Source organism: Solenopsis invicta, chromosome 4 (assembly GCF_016802725.1).
Source record: "Solenopsis invicta isolate M01_SB chromosome 4, UNIL_Sinv_3.0, whole genome shotgun sequence".
NCBI lineage: Eukaryota > Metazoa > Arthropoda > Insecta > Hymenoptera > Formicidae > Solenopsis > Solenopsis invicta.
In genome coordinates this window covers 23086632-23099799 of record NC_052667.1, presented here as the reverse complement: position 1 = coordinate 23099799, position 13168 = coordinate 23086632, and the positions used below count along the sequence as shown (strand labels likewise).

At 39.0% G+C, this 13168-nt stretch overlaps 1 non-coding gene across 1 annotated transcript; it reads left to right on the top strand.

Annotated features, from left to right (window-relative positions):
* The first annotated feature begins 6575 nt into the window (after positions 1-6575).
* On the top strand, positions 6576-9170 carry LOC105194936. Its single transcript, XR_005574647.1, has 2 exons — positions 6576-6834; positions 8379-9170. It is a non-coding gene; the product is annotated as a cuticle protein 19 (transcript).
* Positions 9171-13168: the final 3998 nt, after the last annotated feature.

Here is a 13168-nt window from a genome sequence, read left to right as displayed (position 1 = left end):
AAATTTCAATCCGCATGTCTCGTAATTTTTAACCCTTCGTGGTCCAACGTATTTTTCGCTGCTTTCCCAGTTCAACCAGATCACCAGTGATAATGTTTGTAAAAGCGTTTTTGATTCTAAAAAATCTGAAAAAATTCTGGTGCACTCTCAACATTGCAGAATACAATTCCACAATTGACCCAAAATGTTTTTCACTCTCTTTGCATGTATCCGAATTTGAGATAGAATAAATCAAAATTGCAAAATTCGCCTGCATCATCAAAACCTCAATAGCGAGTTCTGTATGAATCACCAAAATAAAAAAAAACTTCGATAAAAGAATAGAAACTTCAAGTTTGTCAAAGAAATATGAGATCATCACAATGCAATTTTTTATTTTTTTATCAAAGTAACGTCAACGTACGTAGAAATATCATGACCCTCCGTTTCTTAATTTTCAAAGTGGACTCTCCTTCAGAATTCATTCCTGGTTCTACCGCAATCGCGTGATCTCGTTTCATCAAAATGAGCAGGGTCCGCACGGTTTCTGCTGACCGAATGCAGCGAGTTGGCCGATCTCTCTCATCAGCACGCCGCAACATGTTTTTATCCAATCACGTTCCCGCGCGCAACCCTCGACCATTCGAGTCAGCGCAACGCGCGACGGATCGACCGGTGGTGGCGAGTCCGAGGGTCGTCGAAAAGCGAAGGAAGCAGCAAAATGCACCGTGGCAGGGAAAACGACGTGGCGCGACGAGGGTGAAAGCGGAGCGTAACCGAAATTTCGTGCCCTCCTCCCGTCGAACAATCGCGGCGAACGGGATTGGTCGTTCTATAAGGAGGATCGGTCGGCCATTGTGTTACTGACCCGGGCCCTGCCAATTTTGTTGCCAATTTCGTCGCCAATTTCGTTGCCAATCTCGCCGGTTTCTAACGCGGATAATCGCATTGCGCAAACGCTTCGACAATTTCTATTAAGTTCTCTTAGCGGAGAGACTACAACCGTGTTGTAGGAACGAACCGGCACCGAGAGAGAAACGTTGAATTTCCCGGAACGAGCAGCCCAGGGTTTCACATTTCGCAACATTTCCGAGCTTATAATTCTTGCCCTCGGTTTCAACTAACAACCGGTTGGATTATTATCGCTATCACCAATGTAGTAATAAAAAATAAACTAAATAACACGGTTATCGCCAAAGTTTCTTCGTTTCCTTTTTCCCACTTATATAAAAATTTTATAAATACAAGGTTTTTGCAATGCTACGTTTTATCACTCGGAAGGTAACGACGATTATTTTTTGCTTCTGCGAGATACGCAAACGCTATTATATCAACGTGCAAAAACCGTCCTGAAAGAAACGTAGAGATTTCAATGTAGATTTTATATGCAATTTTACATATCTAACCCGACTATGTGCAAGCTGAACTACCACTCGTCGTTCAATTTTACACGTCACGGTATCTTTCGCGAGTCAGACTCGTTTGAGAAACTGTCGCATCGAAGATCGCGACAATCAGGAAGACTTATTAGCATAGTTGATGTTCTTCGCTTGCACCGTCCAAAGAATATGATTTTAACTTGAATGTCGCGGTTGCTCATCAAGCGCAGTAGTTGAGTAAGAATCGCAAGAACCGGTGCAATATGCTCTATTCTCTTTGAACTTTCACTAACGGATGAAGTACATTAATGATAAAGTTCACTCTTCCGTCATGTATAAAGGAGAAGATGGTATTATAGCTCTTGTAGGTATTATGATCACTCGCAGTATTAATTACAAAATGAGAAATTCTAATAATTACTTATAAAATCATTTGTTTAGCAGCCTGCCGTTGTACAATGCTGTTCATATTATGTATCAATACAGACCTTTGCTTTACTTTTAAGCATTTCGCAACCTTTTCAAGATGTAGCGTTAAATTACACGCACTTTCTCATTTTTTGTAAATTTGGGCGTATTATCACACGAATGCACACTTGAGCGTTTCTTTTTATTTGATTATGTATTTAATCAGTATTTGAAAAGGTAAAGATTAAATAAAGATAAAGTGAAAAAAAAGTAAAATACAGGTAAGTAGTACTTCAAAGTAAGGAGAGCGAGGAAAACTACGTTAGTCCCTGTACGTCTTACCTAGATTTAGAGTTTCTCTGTGACTCTCGCTAATTGTAAATTGTCGATACAGATTACAAACTTAAAATCCGAGATGTAGGCTCGAACTCGCAACTTGTCACTTACAAATTCGCTCTCACACAACATTCCAAGATTAAGGCAAGGTTTGAAAAAAAAAGAATTAAAGAAATAAAAAAATTCTGTCTTTGTTAAGCTTAAATTTATAATGAATTGTTCTGTTGTCTTTATATTATTTTAGTTTGTTCGTGCTAATTTTCATATATTTTAAATAAAACTATATAATGTAAAAAAGCGTAAAAAATATAAAGATGTAATTATTTTAACTTCTCTTTATATACACCTTTTTTACATATGGATCAGAGATACATTATGGGCGTTACATTTTTGAGCAAAATTTAATTTTTTTCTAATGTCAAAAAAGTCTATAATAAATAACAATTTCAATCTTCAAAAAATATATATCAGTGTTAATACTTGAAAAAATATTTCAGAATTGTATTTTGAGGTATCAAAATAAAACTTCCACTCTGATGAAAAACATCAAAGTTGATCAAAAATACAGACACGTCACCTTCCTCTAAATTAAGAACATATTTTAGGGTATATTAGACACACCCTCTTATCCTTAGTTAAATTCCACAAGGAAGAGGACGGACGTAAAGAGAATGTGCAGATAAGGGAAAATGGCAGTACATTTCAACAGACTGATAAGGTCACGTAGACAAGATCAGATACGACGCAATCTGTCTTGGACGCGGACGCTAATCTGCGTATGAGACTGATAGTTAGCTTAGATAATGCCGCGCACCCACATGTCGATTACGCTGCTTGTGTGCGGCGACGCGTCGACGGAAGATGTTGCTGTTTCTGATCGTCACGAGATTGTCACGCATGTATGAGCATGATGTCAAGTTTGCGTGACTTTGCAATGAGAAAAATGTGAGAGAGGGTGGTACCTGTTTAATTTAAAACTATATTCGCGTGTCTCGCGCGCGCCGTTCGAGTGCACCATCATTTCTCGCCCGTGCCTTGACGGCGATATCTCCGTGTCCGATAACTCACTGTCTCCTACAAAGCCGCTGTAATGCCAAACGTATGACCTATACCGTTGTGCGATCGCTAATCTGTTGCAAGATCTTTATTATCTATACGCTACTAATTGAGACGATAAGTTAAGCTCATGATCACTCGTCGTTGGATCGAAAGAAACGAAGAGCGACTAATTTTTATTTTTATTTAATTTTTTTAACGAAAGTACAATCGTAAAATCAAAGTGCTTTAATTATATAAAATATTGTTTAAAGCAAAACTGCAGTAATGTTATATTAAAATTTCAAACCGATTGATCGTATAGTTTCTAAGATAAAAGTTGAAGTTAGAGTTGTATACTCGGCATCACACGACTGATATTATATATTACTTTTTAAACTTTGATATACGTATAAATTACATCAATAGTTAGAGCAAACTTTTTTGTGTTAAAAATTTCATTCCATTTACCATGTAAATTTTTACAAATAAAAAAATAAAAGTATGTAAACTAAAGATAACTTTAGTTAATAACAAACTAAAAACATATAACAAAAAATAAAAAAATATATTTAAAAAATTGTTACAAAGATATTAATTAAAAACCAAGCTGTTGTAAGGTTCCAGGTGTACATAAGCAGATTAGCTAATTGTACAGTCATGTCCGAGGTTTTTAACGCAAAATTAAGAATATACAAATATGTAAAATCTTATTAACGATTATCAAAAATAGTTTAATAATTTAATTTTACTCATTTAAAACCAATAGTGTGATCTCACGGAATACAATACAAATACATGCTAAAATTTGAATATTTGTTATATTCACCGTAATATAAATCACCTTGCTAAGATTGTATCAATCGTTCCTCCTTAAATAATTAATGTGGAAAAAAATTAGAAGGGCAAGATTAATGTGTGTGTGTAAGATTAATTTTTTGTGCTACTGTCATTCGTAATTCAATTCGTCTGCGACGAGTGATTGGGAGCTTCAAATCGTTTTGCTGCTTGAAATTTGAGCAACCGAGTGTGCTTAACATTAACTAAACCTATTGTTTCGCTTTCTCGATTTATTAAACATAATTGTCGGTAATTGTCACCCTCCATTTGCCGTTCGATCAATCAAGATCAGCACGAATATCAGCGGGGCAATATCAACAGTATGAAGTAACAAATTAAATTAAGTTATGTGCGAAGGGAAGCCGGGTGTCATTAGTGCGATGCGATGTGCTCCCCTATGTATAATACGAATCCACGAAGCGACGTCCAGCGCGGGTCGATAGAGTTGTTGCTGAAGCAAACGGGCGGATTACGAGTTGATTGCACGAGTTTGCTCTTTTTCAGACACACGAGACAGCTCCAGGGACAGCTATTCCTAAGTCTGAAATCTACTCGGTGCACTACGGCTCCATCGGGACCGCCTGCGACAAAGGCTTCGCCTGCAGCTGTTTCTGCAATTAGCGAAATCGCCGATCGTTTCCCAGATGTGTACGTACACATACATACGTATGAAAGTAGCGATCGAAGCTCAAGCTGCCGCCTTTTTTGGAAATCGGTGATTAAAACGGTTTCCGTTTCGCATCGAGACGATCCGTTGATATTGGAGAGCTTGACTTTATTTGGAGCATCGGATATGCCCGTGACGCGCGTTCACTTTGCCTTTCCGACCGGCGCGCGGCGCGATGCGGCGCGGAGACAACGGAGTTACGGATGAGAAGGTTAAATCTCTGATATCAAGCGTATCACGTGCTTGAATTTCATCACGGTGCGCGTTACACGTGTAATGCATTTGTAGCGTAAATAGGTTATTGTTACGCTCGGCGCGAGTGAAATTTTCCGATAATGAGACTAGTCGTTGCGATTTGGAAGACGACGGTGACTATTAAACTAATAGCAGTCATGCGTGCTGATCTAATTATCGATTACTGCCTATTTTTATCGCGACTAAGTAATTGCTACGCGCTATTCAATCCATTTCCGAAATCAGTGAGTCATCTAAAAATTGTAGCGGGATTGTAATTGTATGTGATAATGTATTCTCTAAAAAGATTATTATCGTAGCAAATCTGCAGATTAAACCATTAATGTAGCGCAAACTCTTTCGAAATAAAAGTTTGCTTGTATGAAGAATCAATATTTATTAAAAATAATTTAACATTGTAAATATTTCATCTTTACATAAATCCCCTGTTTCTCTCGTATTTTACAAATTTATAAAACATAAAATTTACAGTATATTATTATTAAAATAATAAATTAAATAAATAAATTTGTCGTAATTTTCTGTGCTCATTTAATTTATCCGCTTCCAATATATTTTCAATTATAAATATTTATTTTAAATCTGATCTGAATCTTTTATAATCATAAATAGAAACAAGGTAAAAATTTTAAATCTTTCAGAAAAAGAAATATAGAAATTCGAATATATATATTGAGCTAATTTTTTTTTCTTCTCCAGAATGATCCATTAGCGTATTCAAATATTGCCGTCGCGCGCTTCGATGCTCAGCTACAATCGCAAATGAAAGTCAATCGTTTCGAGACTTTTGGAAAAAAAACTTCCGTAACGCAATCGATAGAGCGAAATCGATTGTTGTTTCAACGAGACGGGCGTTCACATGCGTGGCTACAGCGGCGTTTCATCGCAGGGAGTGCCCAATCTTATGCATAGGAAAGCGATTGGTTCACGTCATGTTTTTGTCATTCGCAGGGACCGTTTCGTACGTCCGCTAAACAACGGTGGCGAAATTCTCCCGGCAAAAATGAACGCTGGTGCGAGCTATATAAACTTTCATCGGTATCGACAGAAGTATCACTCGCACTTTAGGAATTGGAAGCATGAACATGAAGGTTTGTGTCCATCCAAGCTCGATATGTAATTCATCATTACTAATATAATCCGACCATGATACATACACTGAGAAGAAAATTTATTTGAATGCTTGCAATGATATAATTTATCAAATGTAAATAAATATTTATTCAATAAAAAAATTTAAATTACATTAGTGATTCTAGTATTAAACAAAATATTTATTAAAATTTAATAACTTTTCTTCTCAGTGTACGTTTCTGTCTCCATCTAATTTTTAATATTTATAATATTTTATAAATAATAGAAAATTTTTACATAAATTTCTATAAAGGCTAAAACATATTCTTTCTTTGTTGACTGTTTGAAATAAAGTATTCTCGATTTTCTTGCAATCTGTATATTTTTAATGTACTTTTATACATCTTATTTTGCTGCATCCTCTTGTCGGATTCTAAACTGTGTAATACGATTTTTTATCATGATAACTTGTTTATCATAGTTCCTTGTAATCCACGAGGTAGAAAGCTACCGCTTACGATCGGCCGTAGCTAGATCTGCTAGATACTTCTGAGTGTAAAATCCAAAACTTTGTTTCGTGCTTTGGACAGACGTGCATGTAAATGGTAACAATTTGTCGGTAGCTTATCCTGTTATTGGCTACAGTGGCCCTTGCAGCGATCCAAAGTGGATTGGCAGGGCACGCTCACAGTTTCGCGCACTTTCATGGACCAGTTGCAGGGCCCGGACACGAAGTGATTGTCCACGATGAGCATGGCCATCATCATGTAGACTACGTCGCGCATCCCAAATACGAGTTCGCATACGGAATCGAGGATCATCACACTGGCGATTACCATGGGCAAAAGGAACACAGGGACGGTAAGCCGAATCTCTAATTACAAAAAAGCAGGGTTTTGCTAAGGTATATTTCAAAATTTAGCTAGATATAAACCTGAAAATAATTTCATCAGAAACAATTATAAAAAACACATTCAAGCAATGTTCCTAAAAACTTTGACATTCTAATAGCTCCAAAACTTCTTGTGAGCGTTCTCCATCATTATTTTACAAATTATTTTCTTTAATAAAATTATTTTCAAAACTGTTTAAATTTTTAAATACTTCAGTGAAATTATTTTTTTTTCCCGTGTATACGTAAAGAACTATTTTGTTAAAACACAGATTCGAAAATAATTACGTGGAACCATTTAAAAAAACTGTATCAGATGTTTAACTTGGTTACTAAAAAGTCAAAACTGTTTGCAGCAGCATTATCATGCTTGGGCGTCCTGCATAATTATTTTTATGACCTAACGTAAAATTATTTTCTGATTAATATCCAGCTAATTTTTTAGATGCTACAGAGTAAAATTATTCTTTCCGCATACAAACACTTTTTGTAGAAACATTCACGAACAAAGCATTAAAAAGCAGCATTGTAATTAAAAACGCAATGGTATCTGTACACGGAAAGAACAATTTTATTATATTATCTAAAAATTTAGCTAGATACAGATAAAAAAAATGATTTTATATTAAACCATCAAAATAATTATATAACACGCATGATAATGCACTTGCAAAAATATTTGACATTTAACAACCAGCTTAAATGTTTAATATAAAATTTTTAATGTTTCAACATAATTATTTTCAGCGATGCATAATTGCATAATTAGTCGTTTAAATCTACTACTAAAATTATTACATTTATATTAACGCTGAATCTCCGTACTGTAATTTTTTTTTCATATTTGTTTTTTTATTTAGAGAAGCATAATGTTAATTAATGTACACGACTAATTATTTTTTTTCTAGTTTAGTCGGTTTTTTTTAACGATAGATTAAACTTCGTAAATTATTCAGCATCAAACCTATTAAAATTTATATAATCGCGCAAAGAGTTGTTGAATTTTTTACGATGCTCGCGCAACAGCGTGGAAGATGCTGCGGTCTAAATGTTACCGAAAGTTTCTGAAAAATTTCGATAAAAGTTCGTCCGGCGGATCTTCGCCGTGGGCGAAGGGGAGATACTCGAACCTGCAGCTCAGAATCGCAATTAGCGGAGAGCGAAGAGCCGCGCGTTTAAACTTGATGCAGTGTTTTTTTTACTCGTCATTCACGTTGTTGTTTTTTCTCCTTTTTTTTTAATTTTGCACAACCGTGCGTCGGTAGTTAAAGATTATAAACAACGGGGTCAGATTACACGGCAGTGTTCGCAGCGCTTCGGTGCGCTCCATTTTAATCTAACATCGCGTATTCGACATTGACGTAACATAATACGCGAACGGCGCGCGGTGTATCACAGTGATATCGATGACACGCTCGTGTATTTAATTCTTCGCAATTAATGCACGTTTGCGAGCGGTCGCAGCAACGTATCCATCGCGCACTTGGTGCAAGAGCCGTTTTTCGTTCGCCAGGGAAAAAGGTCGTCGGCGAGTACACCGTCAAGGAACCGGGCGGCAACACCAGAACCGTGACCTACCACGCCGACCCGCACGGAGGATTTTTTGCTCACGTCCACAACTCCGGCGGTAATAACCATCACGGCGGTACATACGGCGGTTACAAGCACCACTGAAGGCGTCAAGGAAACTTAAGTGTGATACACGACGGTAACACACTTAACCCAGGGGTCAACCTCTTGCGTCGAGTTATAATTGTTAAATAAACATTTGCTGTTTTACAAATTTACGGCGCATCTCGCACTCACTTTCATCACCCGCCTCAACGCGAAAAATTATGCAAAGTACGAAGTACGCGTGGGGAATTATTCATCGCACGAAATTCTTTAATTATTAATGCTACATAACTGTATAATTAAAAGTTTCTCTAATTCCCTTTTTTTTTACTCTGCGATTCCAATTAGAAACAGGTTTATTATATTTTAACTCTTGAAATATTAAATGAATTTAATGGAAAGTTCCTTTTTTCAAGGGAACATTTTTGTTTGCTCTTTTCTGCTGCATAAGAGAGATAAAGGTACGCGCGTTGCCACGCAAAAATACGTGAAACATAAAATTGTAAATATGGAAAATTTTTTTCTGAAACTAATGCAAATTATACATTATTTAAGCTTTCTAGGTACGTATCATACTTTAGATTTTCGGCACTACGGCCTTTCGCTTATGTAATCGAAAGCGTTATTACCTACGAATAGCAACGGTAATTCAGAAGTGTAGGCAGAACAAATAAATGGGCAGATTGCGTGTATATAGGTCTAGCTCAATGAGCGAGCGAGGTGTTCTAAGCTTCGGCGAACATATTGGGTCACGTATTGGGACCAGCGCGATCGCTATCGCGCGAATAGACTGGCAGAAATTGAATTGCACACTTGCGGAGGTTATACGTGCCATTGAATAGTGTATAACTCACCATTACCGCGCTAAAAAGGTGTTATATGCTAAAGGAAACGATTTAAGTAATTCAGAAACTGCTCCGTTGGCCGTTTTACGGTCTGAGAAGGCGTCTCATTGTTTACATTAAATTAGCGAACGTTTAAGGAGGAGACGAATGAGAACGATTTAACGATTTTAATTACATTTTAATCCATACTCGTACGTTCGAGGTAAATCTTTGATACAAGATCGTTCGTTAATTCCCCGGTTAGCGAATTCCCTTGTGAACATTCTGTAATTATCTTTAACATTTTAGCTGACGGGACCGGCGTGCTAATATTTACGTAAAGAGAAACGCTAATTTATCGACGTGACGTTCCAAAAATATAGATATAATGAGAAGACTATAATGGAATAAATATTTATGCACGGCGTAGGCATAGCTGAGATGCAATTTTAGTCGCTGAAGCTTTGCTTAAAAGGATGAAATTAAGACGCCGTCCTTTGAGCCGGAAGAGGTCTTAGTTGCGCCGAGAAAGAGAGTGCGCCGTTTTCCCGAAGAAACGAGAGCGCAGCTTGAATGTCGAGAAAGAGAGAGAGAGAGAGAGAGAGAGAGAGAGAGAGAGAGGTATTGGGAGAAGAGCAGCCGTTTGGCGTCAGACAACGTATTAATTTTTCAAGGCGCATCAGAGATGCGAGCGAAAATTAACCCCGTGCATGCACCATTGACTCTCAAAGGCAAGCACACGTCGGATCGAGAACGCGTAAATGCGTTAAGGCGACTCCGAAATGCAAAATGCGGGGAGACGAGCCAAAGGAAGGGAGGGCGGGGGCTGTTTAACAAATTCTTTTGAGAACACGCGCGGTCAGACTGATTATTCCGCGCGAAGCGGAGAACGCGAAAGAATAAATCACGGGGCGCGAGTGCGCACAGGCGGCGTGCACGGGCCCCGTATATTACGCGAATAATCACGATTGATCATCGCGGGGCGGAAGAAAACTGCGGGAGATGATATATGAACGGCGAAACGTACGGCGCGCACGTGGTTTCAATGATTCCATTTACGTGAACGATAATACGCCCAGCAGTCTCTCTCTCCCCGTATCGAGACTCCCCCCGCGCCTCGCTCTCTTCCTTCTTCCTCCTTTTATTTCTTCCTCCTCATCCCTTCCTTCCTTTTATCTCACACGATTCATCGCCGCGCGCTTTAGGACCACCGCCGCGGCTACGAAAGGGTTGCACGTGCCTTCCGGTTCGCCCTCGCTCGCGGAAGTGACAAATGAAATTCCCGCCTTCGCGCCGCGAAGAAAAAATAGACGATCCTGAAATTACTTACTTCCTCCCACACGCAACACCGCGAAGAAGGGTAATTTTATCGGCGCGTATGTTATTCCGGTCACCACTGCCGTTCTATCTTCCCTCGCAATTTTCCTTCGACGCCGTCTTGCCAATACCAGGCAATCTACAGGGCTGGATCGATATTGTCTTGGTAGGGTTTTGCAAATTCGAAACGAACGAAAATAGTATCGAGCGCGCGTCGCTCGGGACGAAAAAGCATTTGAATTCGACAATTTCAGAAACAGAACACGTAGAATCTCTTTTGCGGTCCGTATATATCGCCTATCTCTTCTGTTTATTTGCAACAACAGCGTTGCTACGAAATAATAAGTAATAGATCGAGAAAGCTGAAAAAAGACCTTTGAGGAAGATAAATTAATCGGAATTAAAACGCGAGGGAGAGAAACAATTTTTAATTCTCCGCGCGCGCGTATGAAATTTTCTTAAGACGGCGATCTAAGTGAGAATCACATCTCTGATCGCCTTATTTGAAATTTTGCAACGAATCTGTCGCTATAATAAATTTGAAGCAATTAAATTTCAAATTCGTTTATAACGCAATACACGAAAGACGAGAAGACAAAGACGGGAAACTTAATCAGCGTTTAAAAAGCATAATGTAAAAATAAAAATACAAAGAGGTGAAAATATTATCTATCATTAATTACGTGAAATTAATTACACTGCACTTTTTTTTTAAAGCACACAGGCTTAACGCATTTATAAGGGATGCTGGCTTTCGTTTATAAAAAATCTTTAATTCGGTCCTGAGCACCAGGGCCACAGTCATCCTCTGTCAAGCGTAGCCACATTCAGACGTTGTCACAAGGAGGGGCGGGAGGGGAGGGGGGAGGAAGGGGATAGTGGAGCGGATTGTCGGAAACAGCCGGTGGCAATAATGCGAGATGGACGTGATAGGGTGCGATCGATTTTGTCGATCTCGGGGGAGTGGGCTCCTTATTATTCCGACTGAGGCCGAAGCACTCCCAAGGAAGCGTTGTTATTTGATTCTGGCCGGCGCGGTCGCTCATTCCCTCGAATCCGGGAGCCGTCGCGGCCACCCACCTATCACCCCATATTTCCTTAGCCTACTTCGTGGTCGTAAAAATCCAATTCATCCCGGGACGCCGCCACCGGACAGGAATAAGAGTGTTCCGAGAACGCGTCGTCGTAACGGCACGTTCGTAACGGCATAACAAACCACCGCGCCACCAACCCGTCGAATCGAATCTACTACTCCGAAGAAATTCGGCGATCTCGAAAATCGTTGACGTCAAAAGGTATCCGGCGAGTTCACCACGCGGTTATAAATCTATACAAGGTGTACGGTAAATCGTGGCACAATCGGCGAGGAAGCGCTTTCTTCGTGAAAGCAGCTTAAAATCGCGAGATAAATTTTCTTTATTGACTCGTAGAGAAAATTTTCCAGAGAAATGCGAGCGATCGCGAATGAGAAAATAGTCACGTATCTATTTAAATGCTTTCGTTCAGGCGAAATCTTCCTTACGCGATCGAAGAGAGGTGGACAGAAGGCATTTCTAAAAATTTGCATGCCAAAATTATCAAGACTCATACGTATTCGTTTGCACGCATATATTATATAGATCTACCTTAGCAAGTTTCAGTCTGTTCTGGTTTCATCTTATTAATGATGCAGCAGAGAGCCGTTATCGCGTTTCAAAATCATCGTCATTCAGAAACGGTGGCGCCCGCGGGGAGCGGAAGAGTTTCACGGTTCGCCGGCTTAAGATGTCCCCCCTCCCCCCTCCCACCTTTCCGCAAAAAGACCATTATAAATTCCATTAATACTTGCCGGGCATTCGGGCCAAGCCGGGAGTTTAATTATCTCTCGTGGGCAGCCTCTTCCGCGCGGCGCTAAGTAAAGCGGGGCAACGGCACGCTGAATTAAGTAAGACTCGATAAAACGATCGTCAAGAATTAACAGGTCAGTCCGCGCATTCCCTCGGTAGAGGTTACTTTTCAATTTACGACATATATTACCGCAGCTTTTTCGACACCGCCATACGTTAACTTAACTGCGGGTTATAAATCAGACACGATTCTTTAGCTTTTACAGCAAAGATTTACGATCGTCAGCATTTAATCTTGGTAGCGTTGCGACCCGACGCTCCGATGGTACCGATCAATTTAATTAACAATCGACTGCTGATTATTATTTAACATCGTCAGCTAAATTTTATGTGCTTACTTTTCTTTCTAACGCTCTTCTTTTCGCGACTTTCATATTTGCGTTTAATGTCAGACCAGGATCATTCGAGACTGACAACGATACAATTTTCCTACTTTGCCGATTTTGCTTCAAATTCGTTCACGTATACAAAAACAAAGTAAAAACCGTTTTAGGAGTTATATAATTGTACAATCGTATTGCCAAGAGTCAAAAGAGTGTGTACCAGGATTTTTTCGGGATTTTTTTAGAGACCTTTGAAAAAAGCTCTTTGAAAAATACATCTGTTTGCTAGCGACCCAGTTGGTTTGAATAAGCAGTGAAAAACAGGTTGATCTGTGAAAG